General features: G+C 40.4%; 1 protein-coding gene across 2 annotated transcripts in view; it reads right to left on the bottom strand.

The window, feature by feature from the left end:
* SLC24A3 (solute carrier family 24 member 3) overlaps nt 1–27,522 on the bottom strand; it is a 531,314-nt gene that overhangs the window by 395,400 nt on the left and 108,392 nt on the right. The gene's annotated exons all lie outside the window — the stretch shown is intronic.

The following is a 27,522-nucleotide window of genomic DNA, read 5'->3' as shown; positions in this document are numbered from 1 at the left end:
TTGTTTCAGTGGTTCAATCCTTGATCACTGAGTAGTAGTCCATTCCATAGATATTCCCTTATTTGTTTGGGGTATATAACAGGTGATGGACATCTAGGTTTTTCCAGCTGGGGCTATGATGAATAAAACTTCTATGTACATTCAAGTGTATATCTCTTTTTTTCCTATTCTCTTTCTTTCTGAAGCAGGATCTTGCTATGTTGCTCAGGCTGGTCCTGAACTTCTGAACTCAAGCAATCTTCCTGATGTCTCAGTCTCCTGAGTCATCGTACAACAGGTGTGCATCACCACGTCCAGCTCACGTACATTATTTTTTTTATTTCTTGGGTAGGTACCTACAGGCAGAATGGCTGAATCACATAAGTGTATGCATATCGTATTAGTAACTTTGTTTTCCAAAATGGCTGCACCATTTTACATTTTCATCACCCGTATATTAGAGTTCTAATTGTTCCACATCCTTATCAACACTTAGTATTATCAACTTTTAAATTTGATCCATTTTAGTGAGTGTACAATAGTATCTCCTGGTAGTTTGTATTTTCATTTCCCAATAACTAATAATCTTGAGCATCTTTACTGAGCTTATCAGGTCCTGTATTTTTATTAGTTTGGTTAATGTGATAAAGGACCCTGCTTATGTCTATTGCTTCCTCTTCATCCACTCTCTGTTCAGCCCTGTTCAACCAGTTTTTAAAATACAAACAATTTATAGGCAAGGATCATGTCTTATATTTCTGGCCTAGTATTTGACATATAGTAGGTATTCAATTAAATTCTGCTGGGAAAAAAATGAAAAAATACCAGTTAATTCTAGGGTAAAATCTAATGACATTCTTGGGACCTACTAAAGAGTGCTAAGTTGTAGGTTTCTCTATGCCGAATGGTCTAAAACTACTAATATGTTTAATTGCTATGATTAAACTCTCCTATCTTCATATCAAATTTCTAGCTTCCCCCTGCCTGTTATGACCTACTTTACAAACTGGTGATTAGAATCTACTGTGGGCTCATTTAGGAAGATAACAAAGAAGTTTACTTTGACTTCTATCTCTGAAACTGTAAACAAAAGCCTGACTGACAGCCTTTAGGCATTTAAAAGATAAATGTATAAGAGATTCCTATACAACGCCCCTTTCCCACTGAGTGCTCCGAATCACGGTGAATAGGAGTCCTAGCTCAGGAAGCAATTCAGCGACCAAGTTCCATGAAGACTCAGGGCTTTGGAGAAACCATGAAAGAGGGATCCGGATCTAAATCCTACTCTGCTGCTTATTGCTTTTCAGAACTTAGGAAGCTCCTGAATCCTACTGAGGCTCAGATTCTTCATTTTAAAATCAGGGAAATCTGCTGGGGACACAGTTCAGTGGTAGAGCACTTCTCTAACATGAATGAAGCTCTTAGGTTCAATTCCCAGAACTCAAAAAAGGGGGTGGATAATAATGTGTATATAAACTATAAAATATAATATATAAAATAAATATATAAAAATAATATGGTTTGTTTTAAGAATTAAATCAGAAGATGTAGAAGTTCTCCATACATCTATTCATTACAGTCTTAATAAGTACTAGATTCCTTTATTCTGAGTAAGCCTCAGGTGGTTGCCACAATTAATGCTGGCTTAGGTCTCTTTTAGTGTCCTGTACCATCTCCCAGCTGCTGCCAGAGCTGGGCTAAAACTTAAATTCTCTGCAGAACTTCCCTTCATCAACAAAGTTCTGTGGAAGGCTGTATCCCTGTGAAAGCATCCCCAGTAGCATCCACTGACTTACCAATGAAAGTAGAGGAGTTGGGGCCCTTGAGTCAAAAAGGCTGATTCTGAGTGACTTAAGCTACCAAACCATCCTTGTCTGAAATAGATGAGACCAAGGCTGAGCCTGCCCCGCTTGACACATTATCTTCTTTTATGGCGGTGCCCAGTCCTACACTGCTTCTCTCCCTCAATAAAACACATGCTCATGGATCTCTGCTTCAGGCTCCATATTTAGAAATCCTACTTATGATACCTAAGAACTTTGGGGGCACAACTGTTGAATGATTCATTAGTGACACAAAGAATAATGCGTTTTGAAGTCATGCTCTCTGACTACTGGAGTTGGTAAGGGGTCAAGGCTAAAGAAGTTTTTCATGAATCCTGAACTCCTTTAAACCCAGTCAGTCTCTGGATACTGTTTTATCCAGTCTGCCTCAAACCTATCACCTAGAGGAAACTCAGATAACTGAGTAATCCAACAAGAGGCACTTCCTAAAACGGTTAAGGGTATACATAAGGGTCCTGCACAAAGCCAACCCTCCAGCCTGCCATGTCAATTGTATAAAAGACACTGATAAACATTCACTCCAAGAAAGGAATTTAGGGGAGGCTGGGATTGGTAAATATGAACACTCTGGTTGTCTCTCATATGAGGTTGATGTGAATCTTAATCACTTAGGTTACACAACAAACACTGAAGAAGTTCTCCAAGTTGATTCTCAAGTTTGCAATGAAGATTAGAGCAGGAAAGAGTCACAGGAACTTCATAGGGATAAGGTATATTTCTTCAGACATCCAGACTTAGAGAAGCAGCAGCTAAGCCCTACAGGTTGGCCATGATACTGATTAACCAATTAAAAAGGAATAGAAAAAGGAAATATGAAGAATGAGCTTTCACTTTAAAAAAAAATGGGCAATAGGAGGAAATAATCCCCCCATTTGAGTATCAGAGCAGCTGTGGGGGTATTGTCAGAGTAGCAGTGACAATCAAAGGCTGACAAAACCTGCCAAGGCCAGGTTTCTAGGAAAGACTCACAGAAGAGGTGTGAATATGGGGAAATATCTCTCTTCTTCCCCTTTCCAAGCAATTCTATGGAGGCTAGTCTTGAACCTAGGCTGTTGATGACCACCAGAGAGATGGCCAAATGCCAAAGGATTCAAGGCAGAATAATGTCAGTGATTAAAGGGATGTGGGGACTTGATCATGAGAAAAGTGAATGGCATTAATATATATGTGTGTGTGTGTGTAATAGATATAAGTGTGTGTGTGTGTGTATATGTGTGTGTGTGTGTGTGTGTGTGTGTGTGTGTGTATATATATATATATATATATATATATATATATAATGCATAAGAGGAGATAAAAGGTAAGAATCCTATCCATACATATTGTTAAAGATCTAAATTAAACTTCCACTGGAGCTTGGACAAAGACAAGTAGGAAACCAAGCTGTGGTTCTTTTTCTTGGTGTTTTCTCAAGCTGATGAGAAACTTAGAAGTCTGTACCCACAAATGACTGACAACGCATGGCACTGGAAGAAAAGTTGTCCAAGAACCCTCCTTTCTTCTGAAGTAATCATTCAAGCCTATTTCTTCCAACAAAGGACAAATGAGAGGAATAGCAGATCAGGTATCTGCCTAAATCAATATCCCCAATCTAATTCTTTACATTCGATCACAACAGTTCCATTTCCTATGCTAATATCCATCAATTGGCAATGTCTCCCTAGAGCTTAAGAATGAGAAAGGTTCTGTGATTGATTACTGATGTCTGGTAAGTGCAGTGAAGGGAGATAACAACACACATGCCATCTCTCCTTCATAATTAAAAGCTTTTAAGGAGTTCAAATGCTAGACAGTTAAATCAAGCAATGTATATATGTATTAAAAATATGCCTTAACATTTTCTAAACACAAAAAAATAGCAAAAAGAGAAGCAGAGAGAAAATGTAAGAGAAGAATTAAAAGAGAACAAGAGAGCCAAGAATTAAGGAAAGAAAAGTAGGAGCCAATTCAGATAGAAATAAATCTGTAAAAGTAATTTTGCAAGGAAGCTGATTTCTTGCACCAAATTCTATTTGAAACAAATGTTTTTTTTTAACTGACTACAGAACAAAATGAAATTTCACATTAAAAAATATTTCCAATTTTTCATTTATAAACTCCCCAGCTATGAATTCATTCCTTATAAATAGCAGAACTGGTTATTCTCAGTAATCCCTGGCTTAAGGTAGAGCTACTGCAGCCAAGAACTTCTCAGCATCGTTCTTTCCAGAATTCCTGGAGACCTCCAACTGGGCTCATGTTCTCCAGACCTGCTCCTCACCCTGCTGAGTCCCTAGTTGAACATGCCATTTACAAGGATCAGTCTTGTGATATGAATGAGACAATAATTCCAGCTAAGAGCTTAGAGACATATGCTTCACAGGTGGCAAACTGTATGAACAAAACACCAACCAGAGAAAACCAAAGGCTGACAAAACCAAAGAGGCCAGAATCAGAAATGATGAATACTTGATAGTTATTCAATCTAAATTCAGATGCCTCAGAAGCAGAACTTAAATATTTAAAGCAAATAGGTACTGGGAGGCAAAGAGGAAGGGGTGACAGAGGAAAGGGATCAACAAATGGTAAGTTTTCAAGACATTTACTCTATGGACAAATGAAGTTTCACTGCTAGGAACTCTGGAACAACTATATAAAGCAGATACCTTAGAGCCATCCCATCCAACATGTAAGATACATCAGGTATTTACATACTGATCCTCATCAGCCCTTGGTTGAAGACTGTTCCCAGGGGTGTTCATTGCCCTAGGACTTTGGATCTGCTTTGAAGGACAGTCCTCACAGGTGTTGCAAAACTCCCAAAGCACTCAGGCAAAGAGATTCAGGCTCAGGCAGTGGTGGTTGGCTTGGACAATGCACACTGAAGTAATAAGGATTAAGGAATACAAGCTAGGCAAGGTCAATCCAATCCCCTTAGCCTACAGAATAAGACAAACAGTGTAAATAAATGTTGGTCCAAGGCACCAGATACAGAACTGATCCAAGGAGAGAGACTGTCAGAGGAGGCAGAGACTGTACAAGGTCTTCCACTGGCTTGTTGCTACGGTCATTTTGGAAAGAATTCTTAGAGAAGTGACATTGGAAACTACTTCTTGGAGAGAAAGGGTCTCTTACCATTCATGAAATGGTATTTCTCAGCAAGACACTAAAACAGATGTAAGTTGCCAGAGCACTTGTCCTCAAAGGAACCTGTATTCCAGGAAGCTGAGTAATGCAAACAGATTTATTTCATATAAAGCAAGATGTACTAGGCATCACTTGAAAGTGACACCTACAACATTAGAGCAATCATCAATTGGGTGATTGTGGAGGCCTTCTCTGAGGAGAAGATATTTAAGAAAGTTGTCACATAATGGAGATTTTGACCAGAACAAATGCACAGGAGGGGAGACCGTTCCAAGAGTAGAAAACTGAAAGGACACCTAGCACACAGAGGTAGGAATGAGACTGAAGAGCTCACAACACTGCGCATTTCTGGTATGTAATACTTAGGCACTCCTGGGCATGCCTTGGGCAGTGAAGCAAAAAAGGTGACACAGGTGGGCTGGTGTCCTAAGGAAACACTAAGTATCAAACAGAGAAGCACTTCTTTCATGGAGACGCCAGAGACTCAGCATTATTCCAGACTTACTAAAAAATAACCCTATCAACATAATGGAGGTTTACAGGCATTAATGGCTGGGACATAGGTGGTGACCACACTAATACCAAAGAGGAGATTAAAAGGGTAGCCAGCAAGAAAGAGAATATTTTCTATCTGCCCTGTCCAACATCAGAACTTTCTGCAGATATATATATATATTTTTTTTCCATATCTGCATTATCCAATTCAGTGACCATTCACCTTCTGCTACCGGAAAAATCACTCTTGCAGGAAGGACTGTGATTGCACGTGTAGGATAGTCTATCAGAGGTGCTAAAATGAGAGAGTATGGAAATTTCCAATCATCTGGAAATTCCCAATCCTCCTTGAAGAAAGCGAATCACCCTCCAGAGGCCCATCTGAGGTGTGAAATGCCTTTTGCCAGCCCATAAAGAATGCCTGAAGCGCCACAATGTGAAACTGAAACCCCACATCGGGGGGAGCCCTTGGCTTCTAGCAGAGCCTGAAGAGATGTCTTGGGGGAAGCAAGGTCAATTACCACCTTGTTGTGACTTGCCAGAGGAGCTGTCTATCACTGATTGGCAGCCCAGTCACAGAACGCAAGCCAAAGATGGTGCAACTCTTGATTGAATCAAAGGGAAAAGTTGAGTTCAGCTCCAGGAGAGGTTTGGAGGTGGGAACTGAGCTCCACATGCTGTATTATGTGAACATTTTACAGACACCATTTCCTTTCACCTTCACTACCACCCCCAGGGACAGGTCTTATCACCCTGGCTTCACAGATGCAAAGTCTGACTTACTTATCATTTATCTAAGTCCAGACATGGCTGGGCTCCAAGTCCATTGTCTTCACTACACCATGCATGTCCCTATACATAGTATTTTTTGTTTCTACCTCACCCTTTCACCTTTCACACTGGGCTTGCTTTTTAATGGGCAAGCCTCTGATTGTTATTATTTACAAAACTAATTTTTAAGAAACTCAATCCATATTCTGTTTATTATATTGTGTTCTCTTGTTACTAGACTTCATTTTTTAGAGTGCTTTTAGGTTCATAGATAAATTGAACAGAAGGTACAGAGGTCCCAAATGGTCTTCTTACCCTGTTTTCTCCTATTATTAACATCTGACATTGGTAGAGTGTTTGTAATAATTGGTTGGCTGGTGTGGATTATTTACTAAAGTCCATACGTGTTCACTCTTACGTATTCTGTGGGTTTTGACAAACACATAATGTCATGTTTCCACCATTACGGTATCATACAGAATACTTTCACCACCCTGCACACTCTCTGTGCTCCAGTTGTGTATCCCTCCCTCTCTTCCTTTTGATCTTTTTGCTCTTTCTATATTTTTCCTTTTTCTACAATGTCATATACTTGGATTGTATAGCATATAACCTCCTCATATTGGCTTATTTGACTTAGAAATATGTGTCCAAGTTTCTTCCATGTCTTTTTGTGACTAGAAGTCTCATTTCTTTTAATCACTGAATAATAGTCCATTGTAGGAATGTGCCAGTTTGTTTATCCATACACCTATGAAAAGATATCTTGGTTGCTTTTAGTTTTAGAACTCTCTGTCCTTTTCCATTCTTTCACCAACTTGGCTCTATCTTGATTACTGTCACTTTGTATTAAGAATTGAAGTCAGTTTATGTCCTCTGACTTTGTTCTTCATTATTGAACAGCCTATATCGGGTATTTTGCCTCTGCAAGTAAACTTCAGAATCACTTTGTTAATAGCCACAAAATAACTCACTGGGTTTTTGACTAGGATTTCACTGAATCTGTATATCAAGTCAGGAAGAACTAATATAACAATATTGAGTCTTCTGATTCATAAACACGGGAACATGTCTCCATTTCTTGAGTGCTCCTTTGATTTCTTTCCTCAAAGTTTTATAGTTATCCTCATATAGATCTTGAAGACATTTTGTTAGATTTATACTATTTCCTTATTTATATATTTTGGTGCTAATGTAAATGGCATTATGCTTTTAATTTCAAATTCCAATTGTGCGTTACTGGTATAAAGGAAAGCCATAAACTCTTGAATCCTTTTATACTGTAACACTGTTATAATCACACATCAGTTCCAGGAGTATTTTTTTTAACAATTCTTTGGGATTTTTCATAGGCAATCTTATCACCTGAAAAAAAAAAAGTTTTATTTCTTTCTTATAAGTACGCACACCTTTTATTTCCCTTTGTTGTCTTGTCTCACTCATTACAGTTCTATTAGGTTGCTGACTAGAAATGAGGAGAATGAATCTTCTTGCATTATTCCTGGTCTTAGGAGGAAGGCAGCTAGTTTCCATCACTTTACTGTTAAATTCTCCCTGTGACACAGATAAGTGGGTGCTCTACCCTTGTCCCCTTGTCTAAGGGTTTTCTCGGGCCTTAGGGTAGGCTCAGCCCCTAGCATGGAAAATCCCAGGATGTTTGAGAAACTATTTCCCCAGGATCAATTCTCAACTCATGGTGGATAGAAGTTAATGGATAAAATGTTCCCCAGTATCCTCAGCCCTGACGAGGGAGAAACTTGCAGTATATGTTCTACAGGGTTCCAAAGAAGTGACCATTTACTATTATCTCCTTGGTTGACTTCCATCCTTGCCTGTCCCACTTTGCATTCCCCTTTCAGTGCTTCTTGGATTGCTTCTTAAGTAAATTAGTGGAACTCAAATTCTAGCCTCAGAGTCTTTTTCTCGGGAAACCCAATCTGAGAGCAAGCCATGTACTCAGGCAAATTCTGATTCCACTCTCTGCAGGTGTAAAAATGAGGATTCAGAATGCTTGCAAGTACTCTTCAGAGATGCAAACTGTGTTTCCACTAGAAACCCAGCCAAGGCATATATCTCAACCATATCATTAAACTTCAAAAATAATATGGTAGCCAAAGGCTAAGTTAAGAAGAGTTTTAAAAAAAGCAAAAAAAAAAAGTTTTTTAAAAATGAGGTTAGCAATAGAGTTTGCTATGACTCCACATTTTCACTGCTTTCTCCATTGGTGACCATTGCCCTGATAATTCACTGAAGGAGGAAGTGTCCACAGATGCTCATATTTTCACTAACCCAGAAACCAACACTCAGAAGGGAAGTCTTTGGTGATTCTTTCCAGGCTCTGAGATCAGAGCTGACTATCAAAAATGTAGAAAAATGGAGGTCCAAAATACTTGCAGATCAGTATTGGCTACAGGTGAGGTCCACAGGAAGTTAGACTCAAGGAGTTTAGAAAGTGTAGCCTGGACCAGACTCCATATGCACCAACATTTCCACCAAGCATACCACACCTGTAAATTCACATGCTACTCCTTTTTTCCTTTATGTTTCATATCCATCACCTGGCCCCTTGTCCTTTCTCCATTATCTAGCTTCACGGAACGTATACACCATTGTTTCCCAACACTCCACAGTCCTTCCTTCTGCACCAGCCAAAACTCATTTGAAATCCTGAACCCAGCAGAATTGCTCTCGGGTGCTATCCCTGCCATGGCAATGTTCTGTATTTTTCACCCTGCCTGCACAATTTCAGAAAATCCCATAGAGCCCCTGCCTTCAATGAAATCTTACTTTCTGCTCGCCATTTCTCTTCCTCCTTGGACTCCCAGAGAAATAATCCTGCACACTTCTACTGGATCCAACACAATGTCTGCCATAATGAATATGAGTGACAACTAAACCACACCATTGATGGCATTTTCTAAACACTCCCTATGCTTCAGGTAATAAGTCTAATCACTTCATGTATGTTAATAATTTGATCTTCCCCCATACCTTGGTTCTAATATTATCCATATTTTGCAGAAGGTACTGAGAGTGGATAAGGGTGAAATGATTTTTCCGTGGTCACACAGTTAGAATGATAGAACCAAGGCTCAAACTCAGGTTGTGTGGGTCAAGCACCCTGCTCTCAACCACTGTATTACATTGTCTCGATAACTAACTCATCACCCATTTGAATGTAGTCTGGCCTAACCTGCCACCAGTTCCAGAGCAGACCATCAGCTTTCATTCCTCCACAAATGCTACTCCCATTTTTCAGGATCTCCCTTCTTCCTTTTCAAATTCTAAACATCCATCAAAACTAATCTCAAATGTTACCTCTTCTGTGAAGCCATATTAATCAGGCAGAATTAGCATTTCCTTTAAACATAACAGATACAAAAATGAAAGTAAAAATAACTTCCTTCTGCTACCAAAAACATATTCTTAACACTTAGGATGTGTATTTCTGTACTACTCTAAAACAGTTATCATAAATGTGTTCCCATGTCATTCAATAGACAACAGCCTAACTTATGATTGCCCAACATTCCAATGTATGATTATTATAATTAAAAATGATCTTAAGCATCAGATCTGTCCAAAGATTAATATGGCCAACTCAGCAAAAATTTGTCATGACAGGTATCCAGGGCCAAATTTTTGGAACACTGGCAGAGTATAGATCCCATGGCCCTATTTCAATTTCCCATAGTGCTTGGGCAAGATGTAAAGGCTGATTTATTAATGGATCTTCTCTGGCCAATAGCCCAATCATGTTTGTCACTGCCAATGTTTTTTGACATGGATTTTAAGCTCTAGGAGAACAGAAAGCCAATCAGCTAATCAGCTTAACTCACTGTATAGCGTATTACATTATAAAATTATTTAAAGGCTGGCAAAAGAAAATCAGATCCATGAATGGCAATCCATACTTATCTATTCTTGTAAATTCAAATCAAAATTGGTACCACACCTTAAGTTTTCATACCAACTTCATGATGACTAATAATAATAACAGCAAGACTAATAACCAATACTTTATAAAATTTGAAAATGCTTTGGACACTCACCATCTCATTTATTCTTCAAAAACATTCCCAGAAGCCAGGCGTAGTGGCACATGCCAGTAATCTCAGTGGCTGAGGCTAAGACAGGAGAATTGCAAGTTCAAAGCCAGCCTCAGCAACTGTGAGGCACTAAGCAACTCAGTGAGACCCTGTCTCTAAATAAAATACAAAATAGGGGTAGGGATTTGACTCTGTGGTCAAGTGCTTCTGAGTTCAATCCCTGGTACCAAAAAAAAAAAAATACCAGAGTAAATATTGTTAGAGATGAGAAAACAGAAGCCCCAGCCCAGATAGCCTAATAAATTTATCAATGCAACTAAAGGGTGGAGCTAAAATCAGACCTCTGGTTTCCAAGGCCAAAGGTTGTGCTCATCTATATCATGTCATGCTGTCATTTCCCACACAGAACACAAACCACTCTAGGATAGAGGGGAAAGGGTTCCCTAATGTAAGCAAGATGACATATGAATCTATAGGATGCAGAATTAGGAGCATCCCAGAGTTATGTACAGCTTTCCAGAGAACAGCACACCATTCATTGTACAGAACACCCTACATGGGAACTTGGCTCCCTTTGTCCCAAGCTGTGCATGTGGAGTGAGATGTGTTCTTACTCTTGTTGGACACATTTCCCAAGAACAAGCATAGGTCCTGGCAATAAAGAGCTTTGTTTGTTATCACGTGATGATGACTCTATAGGAAGCATCTAATTCAGAACATAGAACTCTCAGAGATGTGGCCAGTGAATTGCAGTTAGATGCACTCAGGGTCAGAACACAGATAATGCAAAGCATGTAACAACTTACATTGGACCCATTTTTTTTTATTAGTTGCTCAAGACATTACAATGATCTGGACTCTTCAATCTTAGACCTACCAGTCACAGGGATTAGATGGGTGGCCACACCCTCTTATAAGCTTCCGTTTCTTCATTTTCAGATCATAGAACTTGGTCAGATGATATCAAAAAGGCTGTTTTCTGTGGGTATAGGGAAAGGGAAACCACTTCCATTGGGAACATTTCTACATAATTCTGTTAAGTTCTAAATCAAGGTTTATAGGTGGCTGGGAGGTATTCTCACAGTAACTGAATGAGGGAGTATTTACTCTAAGCCCTGAGTCCCTTTCATGTATACCCTACACTTGCCTTTCAAATCTTTGACATGATCAGACAATCATGTTCCCTGGGTGTTTCAGCACAGGGAAGACAGTAAAACCCTTAATTGCCTAGAATCTCACTAGAACACACTCTGCAGGTAATAGACTGGACTCAGTTCCCAAATGAGTATGATCCCAACATGACCCCCAAACCTCTGGTAAAATACATATTCCTAGACTCCACTCCTAGTAATTCTGATCTGGTATGCCTGGGCAGGACCTGAACCTGTCTTCAAGGAACGACTTCCCAGGTGATTGTCATAAACCTGATTATCTTTGATAAGATGACTTCTCAAGGTTGCCATCAACCTAAAATATTTCATTGGTTTGGCCTATTGAGGGGGATCAGAACCTGAGAAATCTGAAAAAATGCCCTTATGGCCAGGCATGGTGGCGTACATCTATAATCCCAGTGGCTCAGAAGGCTGAGACAGGAGAATTGCTAATTCAAAGCCAGCCTCACTCAGCAGCAGCGAGGTGCTAAGCAACGCAGTGAGACCCTGTCTCTAAATAAAATACAAAATAGGACTGGGGATGTGGCTCAGTAGTCGAGTGCCCCTGAGTTCAATCCTCCTTACTGACCCCCTTCCAAAAAAAAATCCCCTTGCCTAAACAATCTCTGAAATCAATTAATTAATCCGATCTCTCTGGAGGTCCAGGCATTGGTACTTTCAGAAATTGCCAAGTGATCCCAGCCAGGCTCTGGTGTACTCATCCTGCTATTCAGTGGGAAGAACCCAGAGCTCACAGTCAAGGATCTGGAACCAAACCTCTGGTCATCATTCACCTTGGACAAGTCATTTTATCCCCAGAATCTCAGTTCCTCACACAAGAAGTCTAGAAAGACCTACTTCATTCTGTGTGGCAAACATTCAGTGTGGTCTGCACATAAACTACCCTGGGAAATTGAATCACTCCCTCAAAGAGGCATATGATACAACTATACTTCTTATATTATTGTTTTTGTTATAAACAGAAAAATCTTAGATGACAAGATATAAGGCAGAAATCTAGAGCCTACCATGTTATTTCTGGATGCACTTTAGATATGCAAGAATCTCATTGCCAAGTGATTCCCAGCCTGTCTTGGGGAGACCTGGAAATGCCTGGTTCCCAAACCCTGTCAGTCACTGCTCTTTCCCCCATTCCAGCCTTCCCACTGCACAGGACACGGGGATGGCATGAACAGGGGCCACACAGAGAGAATACTCAGGCCCTTTATCAAGATGCCATCTGTAGAGTTTTCTAGTGATGCTGTAACAAGGTACCACAGACTAGCTGGTTCAATCAACAGAAACCTATTGTCTCACCAATCTGGAGGCAGATATCCAAGATCAAGGTGTAGGCAGCACTGGTTCCCTCTGAAGGTGGGCAGGGAGACTCTGTTTCATGCCTCTCCCTAGATCCTCATGGTTTGCTGCCAATCTTTGGCATCCCTTGGCTTATAGCCACATCACCCAAATATCTGCCTTCCTTGTCACATGGCATTCTTCCTGTGTGCCCATCTGTGTCTAAATGTCCACTTTTTTATTGGGATGCCTGCCATGCTGGGTTAATATAAGCATAATAATTTCATCTTAACTTAATTACCTCTGTAAAGATCCCATTCCTAAGTGGGGTTAGGAGGCCAATATATCTTTTGGGGGGAACACAATTCAAACCCATAACACTGTCCCAAACCTAAAGACCTGAGCCCAACTTTGGTTCATCCTCCTGCCCAAAGCCTCAGTGACAGAAGACAGACTGTGGGACATCTGCAGGGTTGCAAGACTCCAGTTACAAGGTCACTTCATCCAGCATCTCTTGCCTCACAAACCATCAGAAGAGTACTTAGAAGAGTATAGATTATAGATAACTCACTTAATTTTCTTCTGCAATTCCTCCACCTCTCTCTCTCTTCTCTTTCCTGTGCCCAATTACTGTTGCATGATTTATCAAACATTTAATAAAGTGCTACTATCTCAGGGTTGCATACAAGTGGCTCAGCTCTTGGTCAGAATCTGACGAAATCTGTTTTCATCTTGGCTTGGGCCCCATACCTCCCAGCTGGTTTCTGGTCCTCAACTCTGTCTTGGCAAACCTCCCAGTCCTGGGTTAAAAACACAGTTCTACCCAGCAGGTAGACCAGGGTGGGATCTTTCTAACACACCAGGTGGGAAGCAAAGTGAAATATGACTCCAAGAATTATTTAACAATTTCTGGTTCTTCTAACACTGTCAAACTATAGGCTTAGTTTTCCTAACCTGCTCCTTTCACTTTTCCTAATGACACAGGAAACATCAGAACTTCTGAATAGCTCAATAAGTGAAATGATACTTTGTTCTCTTATAAATTGTTATATAGATTCAGTGATAGCTTATGAATAAATATTCTCATGGGTTCTTCATTGAGTGTATTTATTTGCACACTCTCTTCTTTGGAACAAACACCCACACAGATCCCGAGTGAATGGAAAAAAAATAAACAAACAGATACCTGGAGACAAATATTAACTACCCTCTGCCAAAATGTGGCTCCCATCAGAATGAGGACTGAACTCAATTATCCTATCTGAAGCTACGGCCCAATGAATTCCCCATGGGAATACAACAGAGAGGGTATAATATGAAGCTCTGGAAGCATTCAAATTAATTACAAACAGAGTCGGGTTTGTTGGGAGCTTCATGTTCAAGAATGCCTTTCCACATTCAGCAAGTTTATAGCTCTTTTGAAGCTTGGCAAATATCCCTTTGCTGAAGGGAAGCTGTCCCCTTCAAAATATAGAAAGTCCCTGTGTGAATCAAAAAAAATGACATCTCCGGGGTGACCCATAGATATTTCCACTAAAACTGGGCCTTCCAGACCTGGCCTTAAAAAGGCAGTTGAGAACTCTTTAAAGAGGCAAAGCCAGGCTTATATCTCAGGTTCAATCATTGTCAAGGGGCTCACCACGGTGTAGTTGGACCCGTAAAACAATGGTGATGTTAACAGCCATGATTGAGTGAGTGCTCATTTCATACACTGAAATACAGGGCCACACCACCATGAGCCCATGCAATCTTTACACGATTGCTTCCTCTGTACTGATGAGAACCTGAAGCTCTCAAAGTCAGCATCTTGCCCAAGGTCACACCTGAAAGAGCCAGACTTCTATGTCTTATTTGACACCAGAACTCAAACTCTTAATCTCCTCATGCTTTTCAAAAGTTAGTCCCAAGAACTGGCTGAAATCAAATAGCCGATGAGATCAAGCCATCAGGTCAGCCAGGAGGGCCTGATCCCCAAGACCAGGACAATACACTGTCTAGTCACAATTTTCACTTCTCATGAGGCTTCAGTGGCCATGTGCAGATACAGCCATAGGGGTCTTCACAAGTCTGAGAAGTAAGGGGCTCATGAGCTCCTCCATAAAGGAATCCAAGGACTATGCAGTTGATGAAAATGTCAGAGAAAGAAATCCGATAGGCAGCTAGCCGACAGGCCCTGAGGTTTGCTGACCCTGTTATACGACAGACAAACTGTGGGAGGCAGGACCCAAGTCAGCATTCTGTCACATCAGAGGTTTCACTAGCTAAAGTCATGGTAAGAATGACAGGACACTCCAGGATTGGTGGTGCACACCCATAAACTCAGTGACTCAGGAAGCTTAGGCAGGAGGATCACAAGTTTGAGGCCAGTCTCAATAACTTAGCAAGAGACCCTGTCTCAAAATAAAAATTCAAAAGGGGTAAGGATGCAGTTCAGTGGTAAATTTTCCTTGGGTTCAATCTTCACTACTGCCAAAAAAAAAAAAAAAAAAAAGACAGGGAAGAACTTGGGTTCACTATGTGGAACATCCTAAAAACAAAAAAGCTTCATTTCATAGCTTCATTCCTTTAAAAGGTAAAGATGTAATGTTGTAATATTCATTGCCTCTATAAAGCTAAAAAGCTTAGTTGAAAATATTTGGACACTTAACTTTAATGTTTCATGCTGTTCAAAGACATATGGTATGTATGGCTCCTCAATTTATTTTTTTATCACCTTAGTGACAGAGCCAATGTGATAGATATTTGCAAAAATTTCTCCAGATCTTCATTCATCACTTTGCAATCAAGTTTTTCTGCTCCTCTCATCATTTTATGGGACTCTCTCTTGAATTCAGGCTGTCGTTATGACTTAATTTGACCATGAGGATCAGCTCTGTCATTTCTAAGCCTGGGCTTCAAGTTGTTTTGTGCATTTCCACTCCTTGCCAACACTGTGAACAAGTCTCAGCTAGCTACCAGGATGGAGAGACAAGTTCCAGTTAACCGCCAACCAACCTCAAGACATGCAAGGTCATCCTAGTACAGCCATTCCCCTGCTGACCACCAGCTGATCACAGACATGTGAACAAGCTTATGGGACACCAGCTGACCCTGTCTTAGCAGCATGACTATTCAGTCAACCCATGGACACAGGAGCCACAATAAATATTTATTATTATAAGTAAATGAGTTTAAGGATGGTTTGTTACACAGCTATAGCTAACTAATATGATAGGGTTCCCAATGCATAAATGGAGTCTTTCCTCAAGATATTCACATGGAAGATAAGAGCTTGTTCTAAGCAAGTGCCAGTCCTCTTGGTTCATCACTGTATTTGGGAAAATATTCTGCTGTATGAACTATCATTGATGGACTTTTAAGATGTGTGAGAAATTAGGATAAGCACTTTTTTCCCAATTTTCTTGCTTAATACTCAAAGCAACTTCATTCTAACAGCCACACACAAGAATTGAGATTTAATATTCTCATATGAAGGATAAGGAAACAGAGACTTAAGAGAAGTAGATTAGACTAAGGTCACACAGTAAGTGATAGATCCAAAATATGAATCCAAGGCCAACTTAGCCAAAGCTCATGCTGGGTTAAAAAGTTTCCACCATGGCCATACAGCAAGTCCATGTGCCCTTTAATAATAGAAGTCTCATGAGTAATAAGCCTCACCAGTTTCTCCCAGACCAGCAGAGGACAAGCACAGGCTAATCTAGCTTTGCTCTCTGCCAACAGGAAGGAGAGCATTTCTCTCTATACAAAAATCGAAAGAAGAATCTAGGGCCAGCATTAGAAAGCTTAGTCTATGCATAAAGAAAATGTGTATATATACACAATAGAATATTACTTGGCCACAAAGAAGAATGAAATTACATAAGTGGATGGAACTGGAGACTATCATACTAAGTGAAATAAGCCAATCCCCAAAAAACCAAAGACCGAATGTTCCCTCTGATATGTGGATGCTGACTTACAATAGGCAGGGGTGTGGGGGAGTGGGGGGGGGAGTGGAGGTTCATTGGACAGGGGTAGAGGGAAGGGATGGGGAGTGGAAATGGGAAAGTCAGTAGAATGAATCAGACATAACTTTCTTATGTTCATATATAAACACATGGCCAGTGTATCTCTACATCATGGATAATCCCCCAAATGGGAAGTTACCCTCCATATATGTATGAGAAATCAAACTACATTCTACTGTCATGTATAACTAAAAAGAACAAATTTTTAAAAAGAACCAAAAAAAAAAAAAAAAGAAAACTTATTCTATAAAGGGCCAGAGAGTACATATTATAGGTTTTGGAGGGTACACAGTCTTTTTTGTGCTTTTATTAGTGCATTTAGTTGGGTTCATTTTGACATGCATGTATGGAATTTAATTCACTCCATTTCAGTCCACAATTCCCCCCTTTCTCTCCCCTCTTCTTTTCCCCTATTCAGGATGTACAGTCTTGAAGGCGGTGTTCTACCACAAAACCAGACATAGATAATACATAAATAAATGGGTGTGTCTGTGTGTCATAAAATTTTAATTACAAAAACAGGCATAGTTTTCCCAGCCCTTGCCTATGGGAGAGAGTCAGGGAAGAAAAAATATACTGTAATGTTAGTGCTGATACTCCCTGGAGTTAGGAAATAATAATAAATAGTCTATTAAAAGTGTTTTACACATAAACAATATCTGAATCATCCATTTTTTTTAATAAGATGTCAGAGATGACTAAATGTTTCTTATTGAACAAATTCATGTTTATTGACTTGCACTATTCTCCAAGAGTGTTGTGTTAAGAAAGACCCAGAGGCTACATCTTGGGTCCGGCACAAAGTGCACTGTGATCGATTAGCAATGTCTGCCTTGGGTAAGAAAAAGAAGAACGATGACATGAGAGAAGCCAAATATTTCACACCTTTGTCATTCATATTCAATATTGTCCCTGCAAATTAACTGGTGATGACACAGGCTATTCTTCAGAAACAGGTGTGAACAATCTTCTGAATGTCCTTAATGCAGCGATCTGATTGACATCTTCATCTTAAAATTTTCAGTAATGAGATCAAACCAAATGAGTTTGAACTCCTTGCAACATTAAGCCAGTGGCCTTTACCTGGGTCTAGTTAAGCACTCGGGCAGTCTAACATACATGGATTTCCCCATCACTTAAGAAACATTCCAGCAATCACTCATGTCTGTGTGCAAAGCTAGAATGAATGGACACAGATCTTTCCTACTGTGGTCATTAAAAAAAAATTGCTGAATTCATTAACCCACTATTCACTTCCACTGAAAAAATGAAGTCCTGTCAACTAAGAGAAGCTGGAAACCCATCCAGATGAAGAGCAAAAGACTCAAGGTTTAAGAGGCAGTGAAAATACATCCCTAAATGTCATTCACTCTATTTTAGTTCTCTTAATATTACATTTGAGACCATAAGATATTGAGAGATTTGTTTTTTAATATTCCATTTAGACCCCTGCTATCCATGATGATAGCCACTAATCATATATAACCATTTAATTAAAATTAAGTAAAATTTTAATTTCAATTTCTCGGTCATATTAGTCCTATTTCAAGCTGGACTATCATTACATGGTGCAAACAAAGACCATGTCCCTCATCACAGAAACTTCTAGACCATGCTGGTGTCGACGACGACAACAATGATGCCATAGTGCTCTGTTTGTATCTCACAGGCACTGCCTGTGCTCAGCAGTTTATTTGCCATTAACACCCTAACTTTCTACCTGAGTGCTTGTTTCCAGACTAGTAGGGCACACTCAGTCATACCTGGGGAAGGCCCATTCAGCAGATGCCAACCCCTAGGAACAGTACTGAAAAATGACAGGAGAGAATCAGTGGACAAGCACACCAGATTCTATGCTCCCTGACCTGCGTGACTCTGAGGGATGATCTAGAGAAGCTCTCAGGACCTCGAGGAACAGTGAAGTCCAGTTGCCCACAGCCATCACCTGCACTCCCGGCCCTAAGTTGACTTGGGTGGTCTCCCAAAAGAACCCACCTAAGACAATTAACCACATCAGTAGTTGACAAATCCTAAGATCACCACATTTATCTTGGCACTGAATCTTGGTGGTTGAAAACTGATTTAACAAGTGGAAAAGAAGATCATTTATGGAATTGGAGTGAGATCTCCAAAAAACAGGGTTTTTTTTTAACCATTTATTTTTGCCTTGCATTGATATTTCTCAGCTTGATCATTTGCTCAATCACCAAAGCTACTTTTCAAGAATCTTAGCAGTTTTCAAAAATCGGACCACTTTCCAATGACATCTGACCCCCATTGAGAACACTGAAAAGAACACACCCCTGGCTCTGAAAGCTATTCCCACAGCCTGGCTGTCAGGATCTTTTGGTCACTAACAAGTCATTAGCATAAGTGAACCAGAGCCATGGAGACAAGTACTACCCATTTGTAAATTTTATTTCCTTTTCAAATGCAACTGTTTCATGGTCAAACCTGCCCTAATTGTTCTCATTTTGCTATCTTCTTTTTCCCACAATTTTGTTCAGATATAATTCATATCCAAGTACAATTCAATCAAGGTTGTGGCTCAGTGGTAGAGCTCTTGCCTAGCACATGGGAGGCCCTAGGTTCAATCCTCAGCACCACATAAAAAAATAAATAAATAAAATAAAGGTATCCTGTCCAACTACAACTAAAATAAAATATTTTTTAAAAGAAAGTATGAAACTTGACATTTTTTAAGTGTATTCACAGGGTTGTACAATCGGTAACCTATTATACAGACTTCTCTCACCATAAATGGTAACAGGCAGTGTGATCTCACAAAATCTTCTGATTAAGAACCTTGTGGCTGCATCCAAAAATCAAAGTCACTTGCACTAGAGGATCATTTAACACCACCGAGAGGACAGACAGAAGCATAAGCAATAGTTATATTAATGGTGCTCCCTTCCATTTTTAAAAACCACCAGGTTCAATCATGTTCACTTATTTATACTTCAAAAAAATGTGCAAGACTGGACTCATCAGTAATACAACTTTTTCAATAAAATTCAAGTTCCTATACAAAAATATATACTTTTTAAAAATTCCATTTCTGCCTAGTTGTCTGATCCTTAGAGATGCCACAAGCCACTTGGATGAAAAATTTCCCTCCTTTTTTCACAACAGACTAAACGCCCCTCCTTTCCCTGACACCCTAACATCAATCTGTTGGAGCCATTATCTTACTGTATATTCCTCACCTTTCCCCAGGAATGTGGGTGCACACACCCACATGCAGACATGGCCTGAAATTTGAAAAGTTAGACAAGAGCTGCCCATTCTTTAAAAATCCCTCACAGATTGGAAGGACACATCCCTGGTCTTCACATTTTCTGTCATAGTCTCTGCCTCCACAAAACACCCACCAATGAGCTATAGGGACTAGCCACTAGTCCCTTCAGCTCACTGAAGGAAAAAACCTTAGTTCACCTGACCCTAACTAGGAAGAGCAAAAACTGGAAGGCTATTTAGCTAGTTCTGGCTCTCTAGATTTCAGAAAGTTCCAGTAAAGATGGCACAGGGTAGGAGCAGAGGTGAGACTCCATTAACAGGTGAGGAAGCCACAGATTTTATTTCCTTTAAAATGTCCCATGCTTAATCAGTGAGTGCGTGGGACCAATGTCACCTTCGATTTTAGGGGATCCAGTGATTCCCCAAATGCTTCTCTGAAACATTGAGGTAGTTTCCTCCCTGGGTAATCAGGCCTCTTCAGGCATGTTCTGTATTTCTATTTATTCTTCTTAACATTCAGGCCTGAAAGTAGCTCAACAGGGAAAAATAAAAGTGTCAGAAAGAGAGGGGGAGAAAGAAGGAGGGTGAGAGAGATGCATTTTTGTCATTTTTGGCATATGTCAAAGTAATGTTGGAAAAAGAAATCTGGTCAATTTTTAGAGTTGCTGAAAGGCACTGAGTGACTGCATAAAGATATGCTTTGGTATGAAAGAAATCCAAGAGAAGGTGTGCTTAAGTAATTTGTACTCTACAGACATTAGCACCAAGAGGATGCGGGTGGGGAGGAGACACAAGTGAGTGGTATCTGGATCTTCTCTTGGTTCCTGGATGAAGGTGGTGACCTTGTCCTTGAACAGCTATAGTAGTGGTCCACTGGCTTCTTTTCCTGCTCAGTGTCACCCTATGATTCACACTCTACATGGTAACCAGAGTGATCTTTGAGAACATGGATTCATTACTGTTAATTCCATTCCTTCAACCTTCCATTGGCTCCCTCTCCTAATCAGAGTAAGATCCAAATTCTTTACAAGACCGTAAGATGATCCAGGAGCCCTTCCCAAGCTTCCAATTCTCCCTCTCCACAGAAACCCCATCATAATGGCCTTCTCCATTCCTCAAGAACTTCTGTCTCTGTCCTGGCTCCGGGCCTCTGCAGGGGCTGATCCCTCAGGCTATGAGGTCCACTCCTGGTTGATACCGTACCAATCAGTCCCTTCTCTCAATCAGGTTTCTCTTTCTAGGGTTCCCCATCTAAATCACCTTTCCCATGATCCCCACCAACACTCTTACCTTGGATCCCTTTTCTGTAGCACTGATCACAATCTGATGTTTTCCAGTTGTGTGTGTGTGTGTGTGTGTGTTTAATCTCATTTACCCCCAGAATAGAAGCTTCATGAGTAGGGAGGTTTATGTGTGAAGCATGGAAGATGAGAGCTGACCCCGACCTGATTGATTCATTCACCCATCCCTGTAGGAACTGAGCAATCAATAAACAAAGGGGACTTCATTATTGTTTTTGATATTTTTATAAGTAATTTCTAATTTATAGTTAAACTGAAATGACACTATGTGAAACTCCCATAAACTTTTTATGAGTCTGGACTTATCTGTCAATATCCTGCCCCAACTACTTTACCATTCTATGTATCTATATGTATATTCTCTCATTATCTATTGTCTCTCTTCTTCTACTGTATTACATATATTCTGTCTATCTATATCATTTCTTCTGAACTCTTCTAGGTAGTATGCATCATGATCCTTCATCCTTAACTCAGTTTTTATTTCCAAAGAATAAGGATATTCCCTCATATAACCACTGCACATTCATCACTTTCAGTAAGTTTATCATTGGTATATAATTATTTTATATAATCTACCATACTTTTTCAAATTTTGTCAGTGAATCCAAAAACATCCACTGGAGCATTTTTGCTCCAGTACAGGATCCAGTCAAGGTCTGACATCCATCAGTCTCTTCTCTCTGGTCTCCTCTGATCTGCAGCAGTTTTTCAGCCTTTCTGTCTTGGATGACATTGACTTATTTGAAGGACACAATCCTTCTTTCCATAGGATGTTCTCTATTGGGGGTTTATCTACTACTGCTGTGTAATTACATTGAGGTTGCACATTCCTGACCAGAATACTAAGAAAATATGCATCCTTCAATCTTAGAGCATCACACCTTGGAAGACACCATGATCACTTAGTCTCATTGGTGATATCAACTTTAAGTAATTTCCCATCAAAGTACTGTTAGATTCCTCCACTATATAGTTACTATTTTTCCTTTGTGTATTTACAAGCAATGTGTGAGAAGGAACCTTAAGACCCTGCAAATATCCTTTGCTCATCAAATTTTTCCCCTAGATTTTGCATGCATTGATGATTTTACCTAACCTAATCCTTACTGTGACCCTGCAGATTTAAGAGTCTCTAAGCCCAGCACTCCTCTACATTTAGTGACCATTACTCAGTATTCCACTGTAAGCAAAACTCACCCTGGTATCCCATGTGCTTCTATCTATTTATTATAGGTATAGAATCACAGGTGGGATTTTTTTTCTTTGAAGTTTATACTTCATGTCTTTTCTTAAATATTTTGATGCTCAAATCTTCCCAGATTTGGCTAGTGGGAATCTCTTAGAGCTGGCTCTTGTATGAAAGGGATTACTTTAAAGTACATCCAAAAGATTCTGGTTGCTTAAAAGGTGCCCTCTGATTCCTGTTAAGGGGAAAATAAGCATTTCTCTCACTTTGAGGCTCTGGACACTTGGGGGCCATCTAATTGGCCAACCCACAGCTCTACAGTGATCCAGACTGCTACCCTGGGCACAAAGAGAAACCAGCCCTGTGAAATTTTATCATGTTCAGACCCAGAGCCTGAAAAGATGCTCCTTGGCCCAGCACTGCCTGGGAAACCTTAGACCAAAGAGATACAAACTAGCCCTCCATTTCTGCAACTAACTAAAAGGAATCCTTGTTAAGGCACAACTATGCTTCAGAAGACAGCATTAGCTCAAGAATCATGTTACAGTAAACATAGTATGAGATGGTATATGATATATAAAGAATCCTTTTCAATTAAAGTCATGTTTAGAGACTCTGGATGACTAAAACACTGGTTCTAACTAGCTCAATGGGTGTCCAATAACATGACAGACTTGACACGTGTCAGATCACAGAGCATCCCTGCCTGCTGCCAAGGTCAAAACCTTGGCCTTGAAATAGCATAGGTAAGAGGATAGCACTCACTAAGTGTTAATTAGAACAATGAAGCAAACACCAAACCCAGGACCAATGAACATTTTTTCAAACCAAAACTAACTGCCCTGGATTACTTAGCTAAAATTATCTTCAGGGGGTATACTTTCCAGAAGGGGAGAATTACATATGTTCCCCCTCCCACCAAAAATGATTCCTCAATGCATCCCACTGCCCTGTTAGCTAAGTAACAATTGTGATGGCAGAATATACAAAGTAGACTTCATGGCTATTTAATAGAATACAGCAATCAAGTATTACAATGGTAAAGAACATAATAACCTTACTTGTTGAGCACACAAAAGTCATTTCTATGTGCCCAATGAGCTGATGAACTGAAATGTGAACAGAGGTCAGCTTGCTGTACATTATGTACTTGCTGTACAATAAATGATGGTCTGCATGTACTGACAGGAAGAAGGCACATTTGTGTAATAAATAAGTGGAATACAAGATTAAGATCAGTTAATCTAAATAGAAAACAAACCATAAAGTCAATAAATTCAGGGAAATGAAAACTACTCCTTTAGCATCAATATGTTATGTTTTTCTAAGAAGTAAAAACTCCTTTTATCCCACTTTTCCTCTGAGCTACTGCATTATTTTATGTCACTCTTTTGTAGTAAAACTTCTGACAGAAGTTACCTATCTGATCTACCTCCAATTCTTTTCCCATCCTTTTATGAACACTTCAATCAGGATTTCGCTTCTATCAGCACCAAGACTGTTCTTATCCATGTCACCAGTGGCCTTGGAGCCACCTGATGTGTTGGAAGTCATACTCTTCTGCTCATTCCCTCCTCCCTGGACACCCACCTTCCAGGACCACATCTCCTGCTCTTCCCAGTCTCTTCTGCTAGCTCCCTCAGGGACTGGGCTCAGTCCTTGGTTCCCCTCTGTCCACACTCACTTCAACAGAGGCTCTCCTCCACCTCACGGCTGTCCCTCTACTTTAGTCTCCAGTTCCTATGTCCAGCCTTGACCTGTTGCCCTACATCCTGATGCACATTTCTCAGAACCATCTCTTCTCATTATTTCCATGTGGATGTCTAGAACACATATTAATAATTAACATTTCCAAAAAGTCCCCCTGATCGCCCCACAAAGCTTGCTTCACTAGCCTTCTTGATTGTTCTTGCACCTGCTCAGGTCAAGAATTCTGGATTCCTCTATGGATCTCTCACCCACATCCATTCTTTCAGGATGTTGTCATTACCTTCAAATCATACCCAGAATCTGGTGCCTCCCCACACTCTCCCTGTTACCACCCTGTTGTGAGCCCAACCATTCTAATAATCTAAACTTCTCACTTGTCCCCCCTATAAAAACCTAAACCTGGTCATGTTACTTCTTGGAGCAAGAGGTAGCCCTCTATTCCATAGTGAAAGCAGGAGACCTTCATTGGCTCAAAGGCCCTAAGGGACCTAGTTCTCACATCCACCTTGACATCTTTCCCATCTTTCTTCTCCCTCATTGCATTCCAGCAACTTTGACGTTGTGCTACCCCATGGGCACAGTAAGCATGCTTCTTTCAACACCGGGACTTTGCCCTTGTGCCCTCTCTGCTTGAATGCTCTTCCTCAGCAATCTCCACAGTTCCCTCTCTCCTCCTTCAGAGATTGCTGAAATGTTACCTTCTCAAAGAGTACCATCTTGGTTTAAAATTGCAACCCACCCCACACTTCCCCAAATCCTCTTCCCCCTCCCCTTTTTCATTTTTTTCCCTTTCTACCATCCTTCATATTCGCTTAGGTAAGTTTACTGGCTATTATTTATCTTTTCTACTACCCTAAGTCTGGATGGAAACCACGTTGAGTAGGGACTCTGGCTTTTATGTTCTTTGTCTTTACGTCCAAGAACACATAATGGGTGACGCACGGTGGATGACCCATAAACAGATATTGAATGAATGAACATGGTTCTACACAACCTTGTAGAAAAATGGACAAAAAATGAGGACACACCTAAAATGTGGTAAACTGCGAATGTTGTAGAGGGACCTGAGGCTGGGGAGCAGAACAGTCCAAATAAGTAATATCCTAAAGCTATTTTGATGATAGGGAGCATATGCCAAGGAAATGAGTCCTGACAGAAGCAGAACAATAAGTGCCAAAATGAGCTTCCCCTGGCGAAAAGGTACTGAAGACCTTTTCTAAAAAGTCCAAAGAAGTACCATTGAGGTAAACACCAGGATCCTGCAGAGCAGCTGGGCATGGAACACACCGCTTTTCTTGTCTGTTCTGGCAAAAGTGTGCAGATGACCAATCAGATGGTGCACATCCATGTCATCTTGTATGCTCCACCCACTGGCATGTTTAGGTCTTTCTTTTAGTGACCTGTTTGGGAACAAAGTGGCTATAGCTGCTTGCTTCTCTATTGCTCTCCCTGCCTGCTGATCCATGGAGTGAGAACGGATAGGGAGTCAAGAACCCCCTCAATTGCTAGGGAAGCTCAAGGTATTTCTAATCTACCAACTCCAGCAGTCGTGAGAGGAGAGAACGTTAGAAATTCTCTTCCCATTGTGTGAAACACAACAGGGCAAAACGATCCAAGGCTTGGTAGCTAAATATTAATGAGATATTAAAAAAATAAAATTAAAGAAATAAAGAAACATTAGTCAAAATAAATGTAGGGAGCAGTAAGCCTCCATAAAAGGAGTGGGCTGTGTCTCTTTCCTGGCTCGGTCTTGTTCTAATGAATTTCTAAACAGTACTTAATTACTGGCAGGATTTATTTTTCCTGGCTTTCCAAAGAATCCATTTCTATAAAACAAAGGAAACAAGGTTTGTTTTGTATAAAAAAAGGGAAAACTGAATGTGCTGGAAATTCTCCCTTTGCCCCTCCTGACCCAGGCTCCCCTTCCCCCTGCCCTTGCTCTGTGGCCCCAGAGGTCCAACCTGACTTCCTGGCCTTCTGACTTCCACATAAATGTCAAGAAATTAAAGGGTGGGGGGAGACAGCAGTCAGGGCACTTATTTCCCTAGTTCTTTCCCAGTCCAAGGATGCTCTCAAGTTTGCAATATCCATAGCTCACAGTTTGGAGGTCCATCTTCCTTTGTTCCTATAGCCATAAGGAAACTAGTAATGGCTTCTTGCTGTGGTCGCTCTGGTGCTTCATCATCTCCCCTTGGCTCCTTCATCCTGCACATCTTGGTAAAGATCCCCTTTGTGAATCTACGCCCCATTACCCCTTCTGAGCATCCCATTCACTGCTTCCCAGATCCTGGCTAGAAAAGAATTCATATGCCAGAAGGAACAATATATTCAGAGGGAAATACACCCCTTGACCTGGTAGCTGTCTCCTCTCTCAGGGGGGTGATTGGAATGGTACAAGAGCTGGAGGAGACCATGGTTGACTCATGAGAATGAGCTGGGGGTGCTTACCCAAGTCAGCACTTCAGGTTGAGAGCTGGATTCCTTCTCTTTATGGGGTGACCCCACTCTGATATAAAGGGCACCTAAGATATTTTAGGAATGCAAGAGAATGACAAGCATGAATAAGAATGAGATGGTGTCATCTCCTATGTGTGTGTATATATATATAAAGCTCTACCTCCCATGTACCATTGCAAGCTGTCATAACAGAAAAGCTGTGCTTCTCCAATGTCAACTTCCAGGGTGAAGACTGAAAACTGAAGATACCATGAGAATTAACTCACCAGAAAAAAAAAAAAGTTTGAGACATTTCCTGGCATGGTATGTGTCACAATATTAATCCAAATACCAGACTGTGTTAAATTCTTTGGGAAAAAATAAGATAATTGATTCTTCCTATTTCTAGCTGCATAATTGGTGGTATTCTATAGATACAACCTAAGGAAATCTCATCACTGAATCAACAACTTGATTTTCTCTGATTCTACAGATAGGTAAAGATGTCAAAGCATCACAGTGTAGCATCCAGAGAGGGCACTGAACAGTGCCGCCATGGCCATAGAGCATGGTGAACCCCGAGGCTGGATGGAAACCTGGGAATATGAGATTGTGACACTTCTTGGTGTGAATCTCAGAGAGTCATTTTCATAAAAGCAGAATATTTCATTCATTAATTAGAGCAGTGAAAATGCCTCAGGATAAATGCAAAAGGTTTTATAACTTAGACAGGAAAATATGTTTGTGGCCCAATCACCCTGCAGGTGAGAAAAATATTAAAGTTAAAAAATGCTTGCAAATTGACGAAGGTAAACTTTTAACACCAAGAAAAGCACCATTCTGGCTAATGTCTCCTACTCCAATGAAGGGAAAGCACAGTCAAATTTGCCCTCCGACATCCATTTATAACTTAACATCTACCACCATG

Source organism: Spermophilus citellus (genome assembly GCF_964194105.1).
Source record: "Spermophilus citellus genome assembly, chromosome: 4".
Classification (NCBI taxonomy): Eukaryota; Metazoa; Chordata; class Mammalia; order Rodentia; family Sciuridae; genus Spermophilus; species Spermophilus citellus.
The sequence above is the reverse complement of the archived record's forward strand: the minus strand, read 5'-3'. Positions and strand labels throughout refer to the sequence as shown.